Below are 24,243 nucleotides of genomic sequence, written 5' to 3'. Positions count from 1 at the left end.
TCCCAACCGTGAAGCACAGGGGTGGCAGCATCATGTTGTGGGGGTGCTTTGCTGCAGGAGGGACTGGTTCACCTCACAAAATAGACGGAATTATGAGGAAGGAAAATGATGTGGATATATTGAAGCAACATCACAAGACATCAGTCAGGAAGTTAACTTCTTTGGGACAGGGGGGCAGTATTGAGTAGCTTGGATAAAAAGGTTCCCAGAGTAAACTGCCTGCTACTCTGTCCTAAAAGCTAGAATATGCATATAATTAATAGATTTGGATAGAAAACACTCTGAAGTTTGATGTCTGTGAGTATAACAGAACACTTATGGCAGGCAAAAACCTGAGAAAAAATCCAACCAGGAAGTGAAAAATATGAGGTTTGTAGTGTTTCAACTCTTTGCCTATCCAAGATACAGTGGAAATGTGGTCATGTTGCACTTCCTAGGGCTTCCACTAGATGTCAACAGTCTATATAACCTTGTTTGATGCTTCTACTATAAAGTAGGGGGTAATGAGAGCGGATTGAATCAGGTCTGGTCGAGTGCGAAGAGCTGGTCAAGCGCATTCACATGAGAGGTAGCTTGTGTTCCATTGCATTTCTGAAGACAAAGGAATTCTCCGGTTGAAACATTATCGAAGATTTATGATAAAAACATCCTAAAGATTGGTTCTATACTTAGTTTGACATGTTTCTACGGACTGTAATATGAACTTTCGGCTGGACCTGCCAGCGCGCCGTCAGTTTGGATTGTGTACTAAATGCGTAAACAAAAGGAGGTGTTTGGACATAAATGATGGACTTTATCGAACAAATCAAACATTTATTGTGGAACTGGGATTCCTGGGAGTGCATTCTGATGAAGATCATCAGAGGTAAGTAGATATTTATAATGCTATTTCTGACTTTGTTGACTCCACAACATGGCAGATATCTCTTTGGCTCGCAGGGCTCTGAGCGCTGTACTCAGATTATTGCATGGTGTGCTTTTTCGGTAAAGCTTTTTGAAATCTGACACAGCGGTTGCATTAACCTGTCTAGGATCAGCGTGGCGCTAGCGGCACACCCCCCCCCCCCCCCACTGAAAAACCAGTGCCGCGAAATTCAAAAAAAATATATTTTTTAAATATTTAACTTTCACACATTAAAGTCCAATACAGCTAATGAAAGACACAGATCTTGTGAATCCAGTCAACATTTCCGATTTTTAAAATGTTTTACAGGGAAGACACAATATGTAAAGATGTACATCTATTACCTAAAAACACATTAGCATAATCCACCATCTTTTATTTGTCCACCAACACCAGTAGCCATCACCAATTCGGCTAAACTAAGATATTTATAGCCCCTAACCAACAAAAAAACTCATTAGATGACAGTCTGATAACATATTTATGGTATGGGATAGGTTTTGTTAGAAAAAAGTGCATATTTCAGGTAGATGGCATAGTTTACAATTGCACCCACCGTCACAAATGGACTAGAATAATTACAATGAGCAACGTGTTTACCTAACTACTAATCATCAAACATTTCGTAAAAATACACAGCATACACGAATCGAAAGACACAGATCCTGTGAATACAGACAATATTTCAGATTTTCTAAGTGTCTTACAGCGAAAACACAATACATCGTTATATTAGCTTAGCACATAGCAATTAGCAGCCCAGCATTGATTCTAGCCAAAGTGAGCGATAAAAGTCAACATCGCCAAAAGATATTAATTTTTTCACTAACCTTCTCAGAATTCTTCCGATGACACTCCTGTAACATCACATTACAACATGCATATACAGTTTGATCAAAAATGTTTATATTTAGCCACCAAAATCATGGTTAGACAATGTGAAATGTAGACAAGCTGGTAAAGAAAAAGTCCTTGCGCCACTTAGACAGTGATCTACTCTTCTACATAAATACTCATAAACGTGACTAAAAAATATAGGGTGGACAGGGATTGATAGACAATTTAATTCTTAATACAATTGCGTTATTACATTTTTTAATTTATCCTTACTTTTCAATACAGTTTGCGCCAAGCGAAGCTACGTCAAAAAACATGGCGTCCTAAGCCACTAAAATGTTTCGACAGAAACACGATTTATCATAATAAAAATGTCCTACCTTGAGCTGTTCTTCCATCAGTATCTTGGGCAAAGGATCCTTTCTTGGGAGAAATCGTCTTTTGGTGGAAAGCTGTCCTCTTGCCATGTGGAAATGTCAACTGCGTTCGGGATGAACTGAAAAGCGTGCCCAACTTTTCACATCGTTGCAAAAATAAATGTCCCAAAATCGCACTAAACGGATATAAATTGCTATAAAACGCTTTAAATTAACTACCTTATGATGTTTTTAACTCCTATAACGAGTGAAAAGATGACCGGAGAAATATAACAGGCTAAACTAACGCTTGGAAAAATAGCAGGTCGATGTCCTCCACGCGCATTACGCAGCTGCAAAGGAGCTCCTACCTACAGGGTTTTTTGATTTATAGGGCCTGTGAACGCGCAATCGACCCCATTGGAATCGTCATCACGTAAAGGCATCCAGGGGAAGACGTGTAAGAAGTGTCCGTATAGTCATAGCAATGACAGTGCCCTTTTAACTGACTTCAGAAGAGTGGCCAACATTTCTCAAATCTGACTCCATGTCAGGGAAATTGCTGTAGAATGGGCTCTGTTCCACTTAGAGACAAAATTTCAACTCCTATAGAAACTATAGACTGTTTTCTATCCAATAATAATAATAATATGCATATTGTACGATCAAGGATTTTGTGGAAAGCCGTTTCAAAAATTAGCCAAATTAGCATAAATAGTCTAAACAGCGCCCCCATCCCCAACAGGTTAACCTCTCTGGGATATGTCCCGCATGGCCAACATCCAGTGAAAATGCAGAGCGCCAAATTCAAATAAATGACTATAAAAATGTAACTTTCATGAAATCACACATGCAATACAACAAATTAAAGCGCCACTTGTTGTGAATCCAGCCAACGTGTCAGATTTCAAAAAGGCTTTACGACACCAAACGATTATGTTAGGTCAGTACATAGCCACAGAAAAACAGACATTTTTTCCAGCCAAAGAGAGGAGTCACAAAAGCATAAATAGAGATAAAATGAATCACTAACCTTTGATGATTTTCATCAGATGACACTCATAGGACTTCATGTTACACAATACATCTATGTTTTGTTCGATCAAGTTCATATTTAAATCTCAGTTTACATTGGCACGTTACATTCAGTAATGTTTTGCTTCCAAAACATCCAGTGATTTTGCAGAGAGCCACATCAATTTACAGAAATACTCATTATAAATGTTGATGAAAATACATGCGTTATGCATGGAACTTTAGATAAACTTCTCCTTAATATGTTTGTGTCATTATCACATATCAACGGAATTATAATTAAAAAACCTTAAATGGCTCTTTGGCTAACTCTTGCTACTGCCTATATCAATAAGCATTAGCATTCTAGCTAACAACATGCTGCATCCAAAATAGTTATTTAGCAAAAATAACAACCAAATATAATTTTGTGACTGTTCAAGCAAGAATCAACACATTATTGTAAGCGTATAAGAACCTAAAAAAGTGATTTTGTTTCGAAGTAATAGCCTAGATTTATGTTTGTATGTTGTATGCACGCAGATGGCGGTTGCTTTCTTACTGCTGCGCACATCTGTGCGTGAAGTCAGTGTGTCGTGTCCTGGAAAAGGGTCTATAATATGGTATTATATCTGAGTGACACCTGTGACCTGTCAAGTAGGTTGATCGTGCTATGAAACAAGGCAAAAACCTTTAAGAGACATGAGAACAGGACAAATTAATTTCTTTCTCATTATTTTTTTCTCTTAGTTTCAATTCCTTATACACATGCAATCTGTTCAAAATAGATGTGTTGTTCTTCTCAATTGTCAAGGAGAATGTGGACAAAGCGTACATACTTTCCTGACACTTCCTATTGGGGAGGTTACTTTGAAGCCAATGCCCTTTCAATTACCTTTCAAAATGTACATATTAATCAAAACTGATTGCTCAATTTGCAAAGTTGGACAGATTTGTCAAACAAACTTGTCAAACAAATGTTGATTTCCCTTTTTTTACAGGTCCTACTGAGCTTCCCTTTTGCACCTGTCTCCTTCTTGTCTGTTTGTTTTGAGCGACTTCGAGAAGTGAACGACTTATTTTGGGCAGTGGTGAGTGAAATGTCCTTCACCACTCACTCTGACAAGCTGTTGGTCTCTCTGGGAGTTCGTGAGAGATGGTGAGAGGCAGAAGACGCACCGATCTGGAAGCTGTCCAGAGATGGGGAAGATTTGCCCGTAAAGCGAAGGGTTGGGAGGGACAGGAGAATCGAGGGAGGGAGGACATGGTGGTTCTGTTCCCTCACTGCTAAAACCAGTTCCCAATGCAGTACCATAGTGCGGAAATTAAGGGAAAGAAAATAAGGTCATAAAGAAAAACTATTGAGATGCCATTTCCTCATCTGGTTTATATAGAGTGTTCCACAGCTAATCACATTATTTCACCCACCAGTTTTGAATCATTTAAAAAAATCCCAACAGGAAATAAAGTTATCTGTTAGAATTGACCCTCCATACAGTAACTAACACACGTTCAAGTTTAAATATATTTGGTAATGACCTGCCTGCTAATGGAAATGCTCCAATATGAAGTATCTGGTTTACATCGTAAGTATTGAGGTGAACCCTTGGGTAATGCATATGTGTCCTACTGGCAAGTACATTAAACTCTCCTCAGTCAAAGCTAAAAGCACTTCGGAGGCTTTCTGAACAGTTGGCACATCAGTCGACTTGGCTGCATCATTGGAGTGTAGTCTAAATCAGGACAGAGTATTTCCCTAGCCTTTTTTTAAGAGTGCATATTACATTGTCTCTCTAAGGCTAGTTCACTTAAGATGTTCCTCACTTCTATTTAGAGAGCTCTGTGGTGTTTAATTTTTGTGTTGTTGACTGTTGTTGACATGAAACAATGTTCTGTTGTCTTCCAGATAGAATAGAATACCTATAGACCATATTCCAAATGACAAACTTTTGACTGGTACTATACACACACACACACATACATACATACATACATACATACATACATACATACATACATACATACATACATACATACATACATACATACATACATACATACATACATATCAATACACATGCATGTCTTTTTAAAATATATTTTATTTGATTATTTTCCGCTAACCCTACCACCCTCCCCTAACTGGAGTAAACAAATAAACAACTACTTCCAGCTAATACACACTATATACATTTTACGGACACAATCTATTTTACAATAGTTATATTTTGTTTGTTTTTTGTCCTGTCCTTCTTCTACCCTCAACCTCTCCCATCTATTTTTTATGTCCATCCAGTTTGATTTCTATTGGCCATATACTTTTATTTGTGCTGTTCTGAACCCATGTACATTTTACAGACACATAATATTTTACATTTGTTATCTTGTTTTTATTATTCCCACCCTTTAGCTCCATTTAACTCCTCCCATCTATTTCTTAACACCATCCATATTGGATTTCTATTTGCCATATATTTTTCAACTGTGCTGTGATGCTTCGCAAAAGTTCTAAACCTTTCTATTCTCATAGTATCCACAGATTGTAAATTAAAGATAATATGTTTTGCTGAAAGTATTATTGATCGATTGACTATGACTTTTCAAATCACCAAGTATTGCTATCTGCAGCGTTAGATTCAGGTACATTTTTCAATTCTTCAGCCATTGCTGGACCTGTGACCAAAAACAAGCTGGACAGTACCCAAATAAATGATCTAATGACTCTGTCTCTTCGCAGCAAAATCTGCAGAGCTGGGAAGGTTGTAACCCCCATATATACAGTGCCATCGGAAAGTATTAAGACCCATTCAGTATTCAGGCCATTTGATTAGCTGTTCAGGAGTCTTATGGCTTGGGGGAAAACGCTGTTAAGAAGCCTTTTGGACCTCGACTTGGTGCTCCGGTACCTCCTTGCCGTGCAGTAGCAGAGAGAACAGTCTTCGACTAGGGTGGCTGGAGTCTTTGACAATTTTTAGGGCCTTCCTCTGACCTGGTATAGAGGTCCTAGATGGCAGGAAGCTTGGCTACAGAGGTGAATGCTACGGATAGGTAGTCATTTAGGCAGTGTAATGATTTGACTATCATTAATGTGATTGTTATTTATCGAATAATTACATACTATGTTTAATTGACACTCGATTTGACACTAATTGATACTCGATCCTGTCTCTCTATGTCAGTTCGTCTTGTATGTTTTCAAGTCAACCAGCGTTTTCCCCGTTCTCCTGCTTTTTGCATTCTCCTTTTTCCAGTCCTCCCGGTTTTGACCCTTGCCTGTTTCTGGACTTTGTACCCGCCTGCCTGACTATTCTGCCTGCCTTGACCACGAGCCTGTCTACCACTCAGTACCTCCTGGACTCTGCTCTGGTTTTGACCTTTTTGCCTGCCCACGACCATTCTCTTGCCTACTCCTTTGGATTAATAAACATTGTAAGACTCCAACCATCTGCCTCCTGTGTCGGCATTTGGCTCTCGCCTTGTGCCTTGATACCTTGGATATCTGCATGAACCCTACCCTAAGTGATGAATCAGCGATACACAAATTGGCTTAATTATTTATTTACTAACTAAATCATCAAACAGAATATGTAAAGACACATATCATAGGTTGTTGATTACATACATAATACAATGAAAACAGGTCCCTAGTGACTAACAAAAGCATGAGCGTTTGATTACACAATGGAAGGGAGGGGTATGTAAGGTGAGGGGGAGACAAAGAGAGTCAACTCATCATACATACATTTGGTAACTACACTCACCGTAGCCAGAATATTTAGCACCCTAACAACCACTCATTCTGATTAGATATGCAATACATACAGTGGGGCAAAAAAGTATTTAGTCAGCCACCAATTGTGCAAGTTCTCCCACTTTAAAAGATGAGAGAGGCCTGTAATTTTCATCATAGGTACACTTTAACTATGACAGACAAAATGAGAAAGAAAAAAATCCAGAAAATCACATTGTAGGATTGTTTATGAATTTATTTGCAAATTATGGTGGAAAATAAGTATTTGGTCACCTACAAACAAGCAAGATTTCTGGCTCTCACAGACCTGTAACTTCTTCTTTAAGAGGCTCCTCTGTCCTCCACTCGTTACCTGTATTAATGGCACCTGTTTGAACTTGTTATCAGTATATAGCACATATTTTACACCTAGGGTTACTATACATAACTTTAACCCATTTTATAATAAATTCTCCAAAATTAAAATATTCCAGGCGTTTATATATAAACTCCAGTGGTACTTTATAAAAGTCAGCTATGAATACCAGGCTTGGTTTTCCAGATTTTTCATATTGTTTTATTGTTTGTAGTACTTATACAGGTATCTCCATGTAAAAAAAGCTGTCTAATTAGGATGAATAATATCTGACAATACCTTTTTAATTCTACGCGCTTAGCATTTTGCTCAAATGTATGTATCACAACACTGAAGTGTAAGAGGCCTCCAATTTTTTTAAATGGACTGGATCTTTATATTTACCACTTGGATCCTGTTTCAGTATAAATGAAATAAGACCTTGTTAAGTGTTTAAAAATACACAATTTACATAGGAGTGGTTAAAACATGCAAATAACGGTCTTCCTGAGTATATAAAAAAGGGTTTGGTATACCTTTTAATTGCATGAAGAAGTTCCTCCTCTGTAATTTGGCCTTCACATGAGTCTTGCTGTACAGCTGTTAATTTTACATTATTTATAGAAAAACAATCCATACAATTAGCTTCGATTAGTGGAGATGGAGGAGAATGAAACGAAAACTAATGCTTAAAGTAATTGCCTCTTTTAAAATATAATTTGGTCAATCATGGGTGATTTGTACCAAGTTTAAGTAAATCATTTTTGGTAGCACTTCTATGTTGAAGATTAAACAATTATTTGGTGCCTTTTCCCCCATATTCCATCCAGTTCGCTTTATTTTTGTTATATATTACACTTTATCTATCAGGATAAAGGTAAGACACAGATGCAGACCATGTCGAAGTAACAATGTTTATTACAGCAAGAGGGGCAAAGGTACAGGACGGCAGGCAGGCTTAGGGTCAGGTCAGGCAGAGGTCGGTAATCCAGAGACGGGGCAAAGGTACAGGGGGGCAGGTAGGCTCAGGGTCAGGCAGAGTGGTCAAGCGGGCGGGCTCAGGACAGGCAAGGGTCAAAACCAGGAGGATGTGAAAAGAGAGACTGGAGAAAAGCAGGAGCCGATACAAAAAACGCTGGTTGTCTTGACAAACAAGACGAACTGGCATCAGACAAACAGAGACCACAGGTATAAATACACAGGGGATAATAGGGAAGATGGGCGACACCTGGAGAGGGTGGAGACAATCACAAAGACAGGTGAAACAGATCAGGGTGTGACATGATCTTTCTTGATTAAGTTCCTCTATTTCTTTTTGTTTTTCCTCTATCTTATTCTGAGCCTCTATGGTACAGTTTTTATTGCTATCTATCTGTACTGTTAGTTCTTCCATTTCCTTTGTTATTAATATGTACTCTTTTGACCTAAATTGCTTTTGTTTTAGAGATGAGCACTGAATTGCATGGCCTCTAAAGGAACATTTAAAAGTGTCCCATACAAGAAGGGGATCTGCTGTACCTTTGTTATGTTGGAAAAAGTCAGTTATAAATTATTCTGTCCTAGTTAAAACATCCAATAGGCTTTCATTAAATTGTCCAATATCCTCGCCCACATGGAAATTCTGTACGAGTAATATACAGTACCAGTCAAAACTTTGGACACCTACTCATTCAAGGGTTTTTCCTTTATTTTACTATTTTCTACATTGTAGATTAATAGTGAAGACATGCAAACTATGAAATAACACATATGGAATATTATAGTAACCAAAAAAGTGTCAAACAAATCAAAATATATTTTACATTTTAGATTCTTCAAAGTAGCCACCCTTTGCCTTGATGACAGATTTGCACACTCTTGGCATTACTTTCTTGATATCGCAGTCAACCAGACAGGTCCTGCAGGCCCTAGTTTTGTCTGACCTGGACTACTGTCCAGTTGTGTGATCATTTGTGGTAAAGAAACATTGGCAAATTGCAGTTGGTCAAAAACAGAGCAGCACGGATTGCACTTAGATGTACACGGAGGGCGAATGTCAATCTCTCCTGGCTCAAAACTGAACAGAGATTGACTGCATCACTATTGGTCTTTGTGCACGGTGTTGATGTGTTGAAGGATACCAAACTATCTGTTCAAGCAGTTGCCACACAGTTCGGACACTCATCGCTATCACACAAGACATATAACCAGAGGTCTCTTCACAGTTGCTAGGTCCAGAACAGAGACCGGGTATTAAATAGAGCCATGAGTAAATTGAACTTTCTGCCACCCCAGGTAAAATCAAGCTAGCAATAAAACCAGATAAAAAAACAAATAAAAGGACACCTTACAGCACAACGGAGAGACTGAAGAGGGACATGTTTATGCACTTGTATTGTATTTTGCATTGTATTATCTATGTGATATTGGTTGGGATACGACTGTGATGTGGTTGTCTTGCCTGGCTATCTTAAGATGAATGTGCTAGCTGTGGGTCACTCTGGATTGGAGAGTATTTTATTTGTTGTGTTGTTACCTATTTGGACCCCAGGAAGAGTAGCCATTGCCTCGCCAGCATCTAATTCGGGATCCTAATAAATACTAAATCTCTCTGTCTCTGCCATCACGCTGTGTACGGCCTGTCCTTTTCTTTGCACTGTGTCCTCTCTCCATTCTCTTTCCTCTCACTTGCCTGGCCATTCTCTCCTCTCCATTTTCTCTCTTCCCCTTTCTTTCCTCACATACAGGCAGACGACAGTGCCTAGGGCAGGAGCAATGATATTCTCTCTCTATCTCTGCCTCCCACGCCGAGACTGGAGACTGGAGCCTGAGGTAACCTGTACCACACAACCCTCCCCCTCTACGGTGGGGTTTACCCCCGCCACCCGGCTCCCACCTCTATGCAGGCTCCTTCATCTTTGCCTCAGTCACAAATAAACAGGTGCACACAAATCCCACTTAAGATTCTGAGCTGGGACTGCCAATTAGTTTCCAGAGGACTGAATAAAGAGGGGCCAAGGGCTGCTGTCTGAGAGGGGCCTGTACAATTCAGTCCTGCTGCCCTGTAGAGAAACACACACCTCACAAAACCACCTACATATATTGCACTGGATCTGGGGGTTGAAAGAACACATTTAGATCAGTGGCTCTCCAACCCTGGCCCTAGTGTGCAGGTGTTTGCCGAGATTTAAATCAAATATTAGTGGATGTTGAAATGCTAAGATGGCATGGCTAAACATTGGTCTAGGTGAGCTCATGTATGTATTAGCAAGAAGTTATAATATTATTCTTTTAACTATTAATAGACAAAATATTACTGTAATAGGCATATAATGTTATTATAGACATTAATTAGATGAGGAATGTTTTTTTGCAAGGCTTATTATTCCCCATGGTAACTTACTGTTTTATTCAATCAACAAAAAGTATTAATTTCTGTTGGGTTCATAAGAGACTGATGGAAAAGGGAATTGAACATAATATTTCATTTCATCATGTAATTTCAGATAAAGTCCTTTGCACCACTGTTATGGTTCATTGTGGCATTTCTTAGATAACTAATGCCGTACGAGGCTAAGTGAGGCTAAAGACACCCGCTGACGGTGTGAAGTCACTCAATGTCTTTCTCAGGGAATTTCTATAATTTCAGTTGCATCAGATTAGTGTCACATTAGCCAATAGACATACATTTGTATTATAGTCATTTAGTAGACACTCTTATCCAGAGCGACTTACAGTGCATTCATCTTAATCCTGAAGAGTCAATCTAAGTAACATAAAAAATCCCCGTCAAAATCTGTCAGTTTAAGCTGAAGATATCAGGTTTTCTGCATGGGCTGCGTCTCAATCCACCACATCTACCGAGCTACAGTTGTGTTTGTCAGACCATCAGACATCCCAAAAATTGGTGTTCTCACAAAAATGTCTGACCACTTCATGGAAAGGGGAGACTCTCTAAAGAAACATTATGATATGAAGAAAATGTATTTCAGAAGCACAGAATATGCTGGCCTACTCTACCCGGAGTCTCCTCTTCACTGTTGACGTTGAGATTGGTGTTTTGCGGGTACTATTTAATGAAGCTGCCAGTTGAGGACTTGTGAGGCGTCTGTTTCTCAAACTAGACACTCTAATGTACTTGTCCTCTTGCTCAGTTGTGCACCGGGGCCTCCCACTCCTCTTTCTATTCTGGTTACAGCCAGTTTGCGCTCTTCTGTGAAGGGAGTAGTACACAGCGTTGTACGAGATCTTCAGTTTCTTGGCAATTTCTCACATGGAATACCTTTAATTTCTCAGAACAAGAATAGACTGACGAGTTTCAGAAGAAAGTTCCTTGTTTCTAGCCATTTTGAGCCTGTAATCGAACCCACAAATGCTGATGGTCCAGATACTCAACTAGTCCAAAGAAGGCCAGTTTTATTGCTTCTTTAATCAAAACAACAGTTTTCAGCTGTGCTAACATAATTGCAAAAGGGTTTTCTAATGATCAATTAGCCTTTTAAAATTATAAACTTGGATTAGTTAACACGAAGAGCCATTGGAACACAGGAGTGATAGTTGCTGATAATGGGCCTCTGTACGCCTATGTAGATATTCATATTTTTTTTATCAGCCGTTTCCAGCTACAATAGTCATTTACAACATTAAAACTTCTTAGGGCTAGGGGGCAGTTTCCTGATTTCCGCCTGACTGACGTGCCCAAAGTAAACTGCCTGTTACTCAGGCACAGAAGCCAGGATATGCATATCATTGGTAGCATTGGATAGAAAACACTCTGAAGTTTCTAAAACTGTTACAATAATGTCTGAGACTATAACAGAATTGATATGGCAGGCAAAAATCCTGTTTCTGTTTCTGACCGTTTGAGCAGACACATGCACATTTGTGACCTGCTGGAGGTCATTTTACAGGGCTCTGGCAGTGCTCCTCCTTGCACAAAGGCGGAGGTAGCGGTCCTGCTGCTGGGTTGTTGCCCTCCTACGGCCTCCTCCACATCTCCTGATGTACTGGCCTGTCTCCTGGTAGCGCCTCCATGCTCTGGACACTACGCTGACAGACACAGCAAACCTTCTTGCCACAGCTCGCATTGATGTGCCATCCTGGATGAGCTGCACTACCTGAGCCACTTGTGTGGGTTGTAGACTCTGTCTCATGCTACCACTTGAGTGAGAGCACCGCCAGCATTCAAAAGTGACCAAAACATCAGCCAGGAAGCATAGGAACTGAGAAGTGGTCTGTGGTCATCACCTGCAGAATCACTCCTTTTTTGGGGGTGTCTTGCTAATTGCCTATAATTTCCACCTTTTGTCTATTCCATTTGCACAACAGCATGTGAAATTTATTGTCAATCAGTGTTGCTTCCTAAGTGGACAGTTTGATTTCACAGAAGTGTGATTGACTTGGAGTTACATTGTGTTGTTTAAGTGTTCCCTTTATTTTTTTGAGCAGTGTATGTCTCAGGGCACTCAGGATGATAGCATTTCATCATTTCTCAGCTTAGTGTACCAGTGCATTTTCTTCCGCCTGCACTGTAGACTACTAATGCAAAAGATTCTCTCGGCTATCCCCCACTGCAAATGCATATTTTAAACGTGTACTTTAGAATTGATTGGTTGATTTTCTTTGGGGTGTGTAAATAACCCATGGGCACAAGCTATAAAGCAGCTAAAATGTCAAAATATTAATATGCCTTTATAGAAGTTTTGATATAGTACGTACATGCTCATTTCCTGTAAATTGGCTTGAGAGACTTCTCAGCTAGCGTAGCTTTCAAGGTAGGGGTCACAATAATAAACTAACATTTCCAGAGGGTCTATTGTGCTTATGTCGTCCTATGTATAAACCAATCCCAGGTAACAACCCTTTACACATTTATGCCTGGCCTGCCACTTTCTAAAACAGCCTACTGATGTAATTTACAATTACTGCTCACTTTAGCCTACTTACTTCTCACTGTTTCACCTGGCTGCCTTTTATGGTGTTTTCACAGCCTTGCCTTCTGCCAGCCCAGGCCGTGGAAAACACACACACACAGGCTACGGAAAAATCTCTCCTTTCTTGTCATGAGCATTATCAGGTGGCCCCTGACAGGCTGCAGTGGCATTACGCATAAAATCCCCCCTTCATTCCGTCAACTAGGGAGAAACGACACCCCCCTCACTCCTCTCTTCCGACAGACAGGGAGAAGCTCTCCCCTTCCTGGGCCTCCTGACATGGCTGAGTCTTATGTATTGCCTTTCAGACAATGTGCTGTTTTTCTCCATAAAGCTTAAGGTCAGCAAATGGAAGCTATGGCCTCCTCCCCTTTCCTTCTCCACGTCCTCCTACTCTCTGTATCTATTTCTCTCTCCCTCACACAATCTTTCCTCTTTATTTTATGTCATGGTCGAGTGAAAACGAGAGGATATGAAGGGGACGTTCTCAGTTAGAGGAGATCAGACAGAAGTTAAGGTGTTTTCTGTGTTCCTTGAACCCGCTACTACAACCATCATAGAACCTCTGCCCTGTAGCTTATTTTTTATTTATTTCCCATCTAACTTTAAAAGAGGACATTGGTGCAGCAGATGCTTAGGGATGCACAAATAGCTCAATGTGAAGCACGCTGCTTCACTGAAATTCACTCCCTAGATCCATGAGGGTGAAGTGTTTGATTCATATTATCGTTCTTCACTGATCTGCTGCTCTTAGGCTACTCTTAGGCCTACTGTTATGAGCCATATCCATTTGTGTGACTCGTCTGTTGAATAATTAAGTGTTTCAATGCTGATCTGTCACCCTCATTGGAGCTGCACTCAGCTATGACATGACAAATAGTCTGTCAGATGAACAGGCTGACAGCAAGCGTGAAATATATATTTGTAAAAAATGTTGAACCGTAGTTTTAACCCAAGCTGAATCTTATCTGGTACTAATTGGTAACACCTGGAACACTATAAATGACAAGCCATTGTCAAACATCAGCGGAACAATATAGCATGGCTGTTATTCAGTGGATTGTTGCTCTCCAACATAACCAGCGGCACCTGACACACACAGTCGGTTGGTGTACATAAATGCACATATTCATAACAAATGATGGGCTATCATTCATAAATGCAGGCTCCCACAGGAGATACTCAGACTGCTCAACCAGCCGACCAACCCAGCTGCAACTTTGCGCTGAGTGCAGAGGTGAAGCTTCTAACAGTCTTGCGCTTTTACGCAGTGGCGAGTTTCCTCCAGGTTCTTGGGGATGGACACGGCCTTAGCAAGGCATCTGTATCCACTTAGTGACTTTTGTTCTTCTGTCCCATGCCCCTCAATATTTCTTCCTACCTCCCACAAGTCAATGCAGGAGATGCACCGGGGGTTCCATGCGGGGCTAACATCCCGCAGGTCGTGGCTTTGGTGGATTCTGTCATGGATGGTTCCTGGGCTACAGTGGAGATCCACTTTGGACATATCTCCTCATACCTGTGGCCAACCCTGTCAATAATTCTGAAGGACAGCTTATGCTTTACTGTCTGTGGGTTTCAGCCTGTGTGTTATGTTATCCCGTGTCATGCCCATTGTCATCTGCACCCTGCGCTTTACGCAAAAAATGTATCCTGCCGCTGGTAGGCTAGCTAACTGTTCCCTTCTGTGTATTTTCGGACTGCTCTATTGTGCCTTGCCAGTCCTCCTCTCTTCTCCTGCCCAACTCTATCGCTCTCTATGTCCATCTCTCTGTATATGCAGTAAGTGGGCAGTTTATTAAGTACACCACACTGTTCACGAAATGGTTCGCTCCTACAGACAGTGAGCCAGGTGGCTGTGGCTTGCTATATAAAGCAGGGAGACAGGCATTGAGACATTCAGTTACTGTTCAATTGAACATTAGAATGTGCAAAACAAGTGACCTAAGCGACTTTGAGGGGGTTATGATCGTCGGTGCCAGGTGCACCGGTTCCAGTATATCAGATACAGCTTCTTGATGAAAGGTTGAAGGAGAATATGTCAAGAATCATGAAAGCTAACAGGCGGTCCACAAACAGGCAAATAATGGAGCAGTACAACAGCGGTGCTCAGAATGGCATCTTGGAACGCACAAGTTGTTATGGATGGGCTATTTCAGCAGACGACCACACCGGGTTCCACTCTTACCAACTAAAGTGGGCACGCGATCACCAACACTGGACAATTGAGAAGTAGAAAAACATTGCCTGGTCTGACAAATCCCGGTTCCTGTTGCATCATGCTGATGGCAGAGTCAGGTTTTGGCGTGAGCAGCTTAAGTCCATGGCCCCATCCTGCCTGGTGTCAACTGTACAGGGTGGTGGCGGTGGTAAAATGGTGTGGGGAATGTTTTCCTAGGTCCCATGATACCAATTGAGCAACATTTCCATGCCCTGAATAATTCAGGTTATTCTGGAGGCAAAGGTGGTCCGACCCGGTACTAGATGCGTATACCTAATAAACTCCCTGTCCTCTCTCTCTCTCTCCTATGTCTAAGTGCATAGCATGGAGATGGATCTAATTTAGCTTCCTAAACAGCAGTAGGAGGCATCAAGGCAGGTTGTCTCATCCTGTAGGTAGAGTTTGTGTTTTGGGACCATGCAGACTTATTGATCTATGAGCATTTAAGCTTGTATCTTGGTTTACTTTGCAACATCCCTGCATGCTCTGTCTCCATGCAGGTTTGTCTTCTTCAGATTTTGAGTTGCTTTGATGTCCAAAGGTAGCCTACGTTTGTACGGTATGTAAATCAAATGACATATTTGAACACTGCTATTGCCTGTGTGAGAGATGGTACAATTCCTAAGTGATCTCCACATGTCATTACGAAAAGAAACTGGCAGTTGGATATTCCTTTTTTACATGATGTATTTAGCATTGAATGGAATAGAATTGAATTTATCCCTGATGTTGAAATAGCCTTTTCTTACTTCCACAACGCATTCCAGGATGAAGGCAATAGGCATTCCCCTTTTAAAAAATCCAGGATTAAGGGCAGAGAGAACCCTTGGGTTACTGATGAATTTAGTAAAATCATAAGGGAACGAAATGCTATGTGGGCTAAAGCAAGAGGGTCTGGTTTGGCGGATGATTGGATGACTTTTAACCTGTCTAGCCCCGGGGTTCCGCTAGCGGAACCCCCCCCACATTCCACTGAAAAGGCAGCTCGCGAAATTCAAAAGTATTTTTTAGAAATATTTAACTTTCACACATTAACAAGTCCAATACAGCAAATGAAAGATAAACATCTTGTCAATCCAGCCAACATGTCCGATTTGTTAAATGTTTTACAGCGAAAACACCACGTATATTTATGTTAGCTCACCACCAAATACAAAAAAGTACAGACATTTCTTTCACAGCACAGGTAGCTTGCACAAAACCCCCAAATAGAGATAGAATTAATCACTAACCTTTGAAATTCTTCATCAGATGAGTCATAACATCATGTTACACAATACATTTATGTTTTTTCGATAATGTGCATATATATATATTTAAAAAAAAATCGGTTTACATTGGCGCGTTACATGCAGTAATGTTTTGATTCCAAAACATCTGGTGATTTTGCAGCAATACTCATAATAAACATTGATAAAAGATGCAAGTGTTATTCACATAATTAAAGATAAACTTATCCTCTATGCAACCGCTGTGTCAGATTTCAAAATAAACTTTACGGAAAAAGATTAATCTGAGAACGGCGTTTAGAGCACAATCCAGCCAAAGAAATAATCGCCATTTTGGTGTCAACAAAAGCTACAAAAACACTATAAATATGCACTTACCTTCGAATAACTTCATCAGAAGGCCCTCCCAGGATTCCCAGATCGACAATAAATGACTGAAAAGTTCCATAAAGCCCATCATTTAGCCACTTGTTGTTAGCATGTTCATCCCAGGAATCCATTTCATGACGCACGAACAATCCATCCAGACAAAAACTCAAAAAGTTCCGTTACAGGTCGTAGAAACAGGTCAAATGATGTTTGCAATCCATATTTAGTATGTGTTTTACATTAATCATCAATAAGGATCCAACCGGAGAATTTCATTGTTTGAAGAAAGAGCATTGGAACGAGAGCTCTCTCTCCCTCGCACGCAAATCCTGACTGAGAATTCTGATGACCACTCACTAGAACAGCTCCTATGAGCCCCTCCTTTATAGTAGAATAATAAGACAAAAATCTAAAGACGACGACGTCTAGTGGAAGCCCTAGGCAGTGTTTGTTCGGTCATATCTAGACGGGGTACCATTTGACACTGTTTTGAAAATCGACTTCTCATTTCCTGTTTTGACCTCTTCTCAGGTTTTTGTCTGCCAAATGAGTTCTGTTATACTTACAGAAATAATTCAAACAGTTTTAGAAACTTCAGAGTGTTTTCTATACAATAGTAATAATAATATGCATGTATTACCTTCTGGGACAGAGTAGGAGGAAATTTCGTTTGGGCACGCAATTTGTTCAAAGTGGAAACACTGCCCCCTTTCCCTATGAAATAAACCTCCTTGAAATCTGTGTGTGGCGATGACCTGAAAACTGAAAGCAGACCACTACCTTAAATCTACTTCGGATAATTTATGTAATCCCTCCAAATTTTGTCAAGTAGTGAAAGGTTTGGAGTGCAAAAAAGATACAGCTTCCCAAACAATTGTTGGTAGACACACAGATTGTAACTGAGAGAATGTCACGTTCGTCATAATAACTGGACCAAGATGCAGCGTGGTATGTTTCCATCCTTTTATTTGGAAGAGAAACTTAAAGAACAAAAACAATAAAGCGAATAAACGAAACGTGAAGCTCAGCGTAGTGCTCGCAGGCAACTATACCTAGACAAGATCCCACAAAGCACAATGGGGAAATGGCTACCTAAATATGATCCCCAGTCAGAGACAATGATAAACAGCTGCCTCTGATTGGGAACCACACCAGGCCAACATAGACATACAATTCCCCTAGATAACACACCCTTAATCACACCCCGACCTAACCAACATAGAGAATAAACAGCTCTCTATGGTCAGGGCGTTGTTCTTCATCAGATGACACTCATAGGACATGTTACACAATACATATATGTTTTGTTCGATAAAGTTCATATTTATATCCAAAAACCTCAGTTTACATTGGAGCCATGTTCAGAAATGCCTCCAAAATATCAGGAAAAATTGCAGAGAGCCACGTCAAATAACAGAAATACTTATCATAAACTTTGATGAAAGATACATGTTTTACATAGAATTAAAGATACACTCTTAATGCAACCACTGTGTCAGATTTAAAAAAGCTTTACGGCAAAAGAACAATATTCAATAATCTGAGAACAGCGTTCAGCCACAAAAGGAAGCCATACAGTTACCCGCCAAATTGTGCAGTCAACAAAACTCATAAATAGTATTATAAATCTTCACTTACCTTTGCTGACCTTCGTCGGAATGCACTCCCAGGACTCCCACTTCCACAAGAAATGTTTGTTTTGTTCGGTAATGTCCATCATTTATGTCCAAATAGCTATTTTTGTTAGCTTTTTTGGTAAACAAATCCAAAGTCAGGAAGCGCGTTCACTAAAAGCAGACGAAATGTCAAAAAGTTCCGTAACAGTCAGTAGAAACATGTCAAACGATGTATTGAATCAATCTTTAGAATGTTTTTAACAACAATCTTGAATAACGTTCCAACCGGAGAATACCATTGACTTCCGATGTGTGATGGAACAGAGCTCCCTCTCATGTGAACGCGCATGGTCAGAGCATGGTCACCTCATGGCAGACCTGACTAATTCCTGTCTCCTTCGGCCCCACTTCACAGTAGAGGCATCAGACAAGGTTCTACAGACTGTTGACATCTAGTGGAAGCCGTAGGAAGTGCAAACAGATCCATATCCCACTGTGTATTCAATAGGGGCTGGGTTGAAAATCGAACAGCCTCAAAATTCCCACTTCCTGTTTGGATTTTTTCTCAGGTTTTTGCCTGCCATATGAGTTCTGTTATACTCACAGACATCATTCAAACCGTTTTAGAAACTTCAGAGTGTTTTCTATCCAATACGAATAATACTATGCATATATTAGCAACTGGGACTGAGGAGCAGGCAGTTTACTATGGGCACCTCTGTGCACCTTTCATCCAAGCTACTCAATACTGCCCCTGCAGCCATAAGAAGTTAACCTGTTAGGCGGGCTCTCCCGACGTCGGTACAAATATGACAACATCCAGCTCATGTGCAGGGCGCGAAATTCAAAAGCTATTTTTTTTAAATATTTAACTTTCACACATTAACAAGTCCAATACAGCATTTGAAAGATAAACATCTTGTCAATCCAGCCAACATGTCCGATTTTTTAAATGTTTTACAGAGAAAACACCACATATATTTATGTTAGCTCACCACCAAATACAAAAGTGGACAGACACGTATGATTATGATTATGATGTATGAATTATGATTCAAGTAGCATGCACAAGCCAACCTAAATAACCTAAAACCAACCTAAAGAACCTAGAAAAAACTACCTCAGATGACAGTCCTATAACATGTTACACAATAAATCTATGTTTTGTTCATTAAATGTGCATATTTTAGCTATAAATCAGTTTTACATTACAGCTCCCATCATTGCTACAGCATAGCTACAGTCTGAAATCAGACGGGAGTAGCCAGAGAAAATACAGACACCAACGTCAACTACTAATTACACCTCATAAAACATTTCAGAAAAACATATGGTGGATAGCTAATGAAAGACAAATATCGTGTGAATAGAGCCAATATTTCCGATTTTTGAAGTGTTTTACAGCGAAAACACAATATATCGTTATATTAGCTTACAACATTAGCTAGCATACGGCGGCATTGATTCTAGTCAAGCGCTAGCATAGCACAGTTCGACAGATATATGAAAAAGCATCCCAAATTGGGTCCTTATCTTTGTTGATCTTCCATCAGAATGTTGTAACGGGGTCCATTGTCCAGTAAAGTCTTTAGTTGGGTTCCAGAACTAAATATTTCCCTCTTTGGTTAGCAAGCACAACGGCCGTGCGGCGCTAATCTGTCTTTCTTCAAAAAATTCTTCCGTCGCATGACATCTAAAGTCCAGAATAAATTGCAATAATATAATTAAACTATATTGAAAAAACATACTTTAGGATGATTTTGTGACATGTATCAAATAATATCGTAGGCAGAGGTCATATTCACCTTTAACGAGCGGATTCCAGGAGCCGAGTCCAGATTCGGCCTCGCGCCCGGAAAAAAAATTAAACTGCGCAGGTCTCACAAGAAGATGTGGTATTCAGTCCATGGAAGAGATATTCGACTCCTTTCAACTCTCACTTCCGCATTACACCCAGATGAAGGCGTATGACGTGTTTCTACGGTCCTAAGTGTCATGACCTTGTATAGACAAGGTCTTAAAGAGACACATCGCATTTTGGAAATCTCAATTCGTCTGGGAAAATGGCTGTAAAAATAGTTCTGTTCCACTTAGAGAAATAATACAAACGTTTTTAGAAACTATAGACTGTTATCTATCCAATAGTAGTAAATATATGCATATTGTAAAATCAAAAATTTCTTAAGAGGCCGTTTGAAAATGTGCACATATTTTCCAGTTTTTTCAATATTCACCCTGCAGCCTGAAGAAGTTAACAGCCATCACTAACACAGAGAGGCTGCCGCCTACATACAGACTCAAATCATTGGCCGCTTTAATAAATGTATCACTAGTCACTTTAAATAATGCCATGTCAGGATGACATGTCAGTCATGTCAGTATGAGCCTGCAGGAAGGGTACCACATGAGGGAGGAGGATGTCTACCCTGTAACGCACAGTGATGAGATTGACTGCAAGGATGATGATGCTGCTGTGACACACTGCCCCAGACCATGATGGACCCTCCACCTCCAAATCGATTCCGCTCCAGAGTACAGGCCTCGGTGTAACGCTCATTACATTAATCCGACCATCACCCCTGGTGAGACAAAACCACGACCACGAAGTGAAGAGCACTTTTTGCCAGTCCTGTCTGATCCAGCAACGGTGGGTTTGTGCCTATAGGTGACGTTGTTGCCGGTGATGTCTGGTGAGGACCTCCCTCTGAAAAACAGAGCCTAAAAGCCCTCAGTCCAGCCTCTCTCAGCCTATTGCGGACAGTCTGAGCACTGATGGAGAGATTGTGCATTCCTGGTGTAACTCGGGCAGTTGTTGTTGCCATCCTGTACCTGTTCCGCAGGTGTGATGTTCAGATATACAGATCCTGTGCAGGTGTTGTTACATGTGGTCTGCCACTGCGAGGATGATCAGCTGTCTGTCCTGTCTCCCTGTAGCACTGTCTTAGGCATCTCAAATTACGGACATTACAATGCATTGCCCTGGCCACAACTGCAGTCCTCATGCCTCCTTGCAGAATGCCTAAGGCGCGTTCACGCAGATGAGCAGGGATCCTGGGTATCTTTCTTTTGGTGTTTTTCAGAGTCAGTAGAAAGGCCTCTTTAGTGTCCTAAGTTTTCATAACTGTGACCTTAATTGCCAACTGTCTGTAAGCTGTTAGTGTCTTAACGACCGATCCACAGGTGCATGTTCATTAATTGTTTATGGTTCATTGAACAAGCATGGGAAACAGTGTTTAAACTCTTTACAATGAAGATCTGTGAAGTTATTTGGATTTTTATGAATTATCTTTGAAAGACAGGGTCCTGAAAAAGGGACATTTCTTTTTTTGCTGAGTTTATATATGCAGGCCTCAACCACTACCCTGAGAGCACTTGATTTAGTATATCATGAGGCCTTCCGGTTCATTACCAATCAAACACATCATTTTAATCTCTACAGCGCCGTTGGCTGGTCGTCATTGACCTTGTGCAGGCTTAAACACGGGTATACACTGATTTATAGGGCCATATTGGGTAAAATGCCACTTTATCTCTGGTCTTTTTTAATCAGATCAGTAAATAAATATCAATTACGGTCCCATTCTCATTTGCTTTTAACAGTACCAACAGGTTATTAAAACAGGTCATGATAGATAGTTACTCAGCTCCATGGTCCTGGAATTCTCTTGAACATTTGAAAATGTGTGGTGATCTAGGCACGTTGTTGGAGTTTAAACACTTGGTCAATATAAATATCATAGAAGAGCGTAACTGTTTTTTATTTATGACATTTGTGTTTCTTTACGTAATATGTAATTGTTGTACTGTATGTGTGTCTATAGACTTGTTCAGCGCTGTGTTAGCGTATGTAAGTTGTTTTGTCTGAAACTTTGTTCCCCCTGCTGCTGTTGGACCAGGTCTCTCCTGAAACAGAGATTTTATCTCAATGAGAAAAACCTGTATAAATAAAGGTTAAATAAAAGAATAATGCTACTGCGTAGCAGTTTTCTTTCTCAGCAGTTTTGTCAATTTAGTAATAAGAGATAAAAACCATAGCTTTTCCCCTGGTGGTTGGACATGAAACACTTTGTAGTCATGTTGTTTCCACATGTTGTTCCTTGTATTGACATCTTGCTGCCGACCGTAGAAACTGTACACATTACACAGCGAACGAACCACAGTTTCTTTCCATATGCGTCAGGTAAAAACGTTCATGTCAATAAAGGCTGAATTCACAACTTAAAATCGAATTAAATCAAATGTTATTTGTCACATACACAGTTTACAGCAGGTATAAAAGGTGCAGTGAAATGCATATGTTCTAGCTCCCTCAATATTGCAGATCAATATCAATAATAATCAAAGATCAAATAAAAAATACAAGTAATTAGAAGGTAGTATGCATAGTAATAAAAATGATATGAACACAATCAGATATACAGTATATGTTATTGAGCACATTTGCCATTTTGAGAGAGAAACACAGGTTTAGATAACTGGCCTCTAACGAACCCACCCACACCCCCCAACACACACACATGCGCACAAATACACATGCACACTCTTATTTGTTCTTCGTAACTAAACAATACTGGGTTAATGTGTCGTGACAGAACAACTTTTGTTGCAATTATAACGTCCTGTAATTAGTTGGTCACTCTCACCTGAGGCCCTGGGCTTCCAACATTAATCAGAAGAAATTGGCTGGCCCACAATGCAAAGCTGCTGCAAGAGCCACTGAAAGTCACATTATCGTGAAGAGACCCCACAGTAATGTATTTAAATCTGTGGCACTGAGGGGAAATGTAAACAGCATGCAGAGCAGCCTGGTCGCTCAAGACCCACTGAGAAATTAGATGTCCATCCAGGTAAGCGGGACGTCAGGAGATTACTTCAAAACCGTCCACTAGAGGCAACAGTGAACACTATTACCATCAAGTAGGGTTTCGCTATGGCGTTGTGAACCTGGATCTGAAGGTCGCGTGTTCAATCCCAGTGCTAGGCAGTGCAATATTTTTTTAACCCTATCCCGAAACTTAACTCTTAACTTAAACATTTGGAATGAATGCTTAAACTTGACCTTCGGAATGTGAGGTTTATGGACAAACGTCCAATTCTGCAGTGAGACTGTGAGAGCTGGTTGTGAAGAGAGTATAATATATATTCTATTGGGAATATCACAATGTAGATGTGACCAAAGCATATCAAGGTTGTTGCAACAGTGAATCTGTGAAAGGATGTTGGACCATTTCTTCTCCTCAAGGATAATGTCCTTGCAAACTAGCCTAATGTCCTTTTCTCTGCTGTTGGTATATTGTTCATGTGGAGCCTTGAGGAAGACTGTCAAGACATTCACCATTTTGTGCCTGACACGAACACACACATGCACACACACATACACATATATATACACACACACACACAGGAACTATGTAGGTGTCTGTTGTAGTCCGTTGTGTGTTTCCTCTGTGTGTCCTCTACATGTGTCCGATACTGCTGCCCTAATTATTCTCATTAGGGAATCAGTGAGGACAAAGTTATTCATGCCCCCAACCTTTATTGATTCAATCCCCCATAGCCACTTATTGGTCAAAGTCACTCAGGTTATTAAAGCCCTTTGGTCACCATTGGTGCTAAAAAAAAAAGTATAACACTTAGGATTAACCACCCTACTGCTATAATACACTCTGATTACATTTAACTGCATAAGCATGTTCCTTT

This window comes from Salvelinus fontinalis, chromosome 5 (assembly GCF_029448725.1).
Source record: "Salvelinus fontinalis isolate EN_2023a chromosome 5, ASM2944872v1, whole genome shotgun sequence".
Classification (NCBI taxonomy): domain Eukaryota; kingdom Metazoa; phylum Chordata; class Actinopteri; order Salmoniformes; family Salmonidae; genus Salvelinus; species Salvelinus fontinalis.
This window is presented reverse-complemented; position numbering follows the sequence as displayed.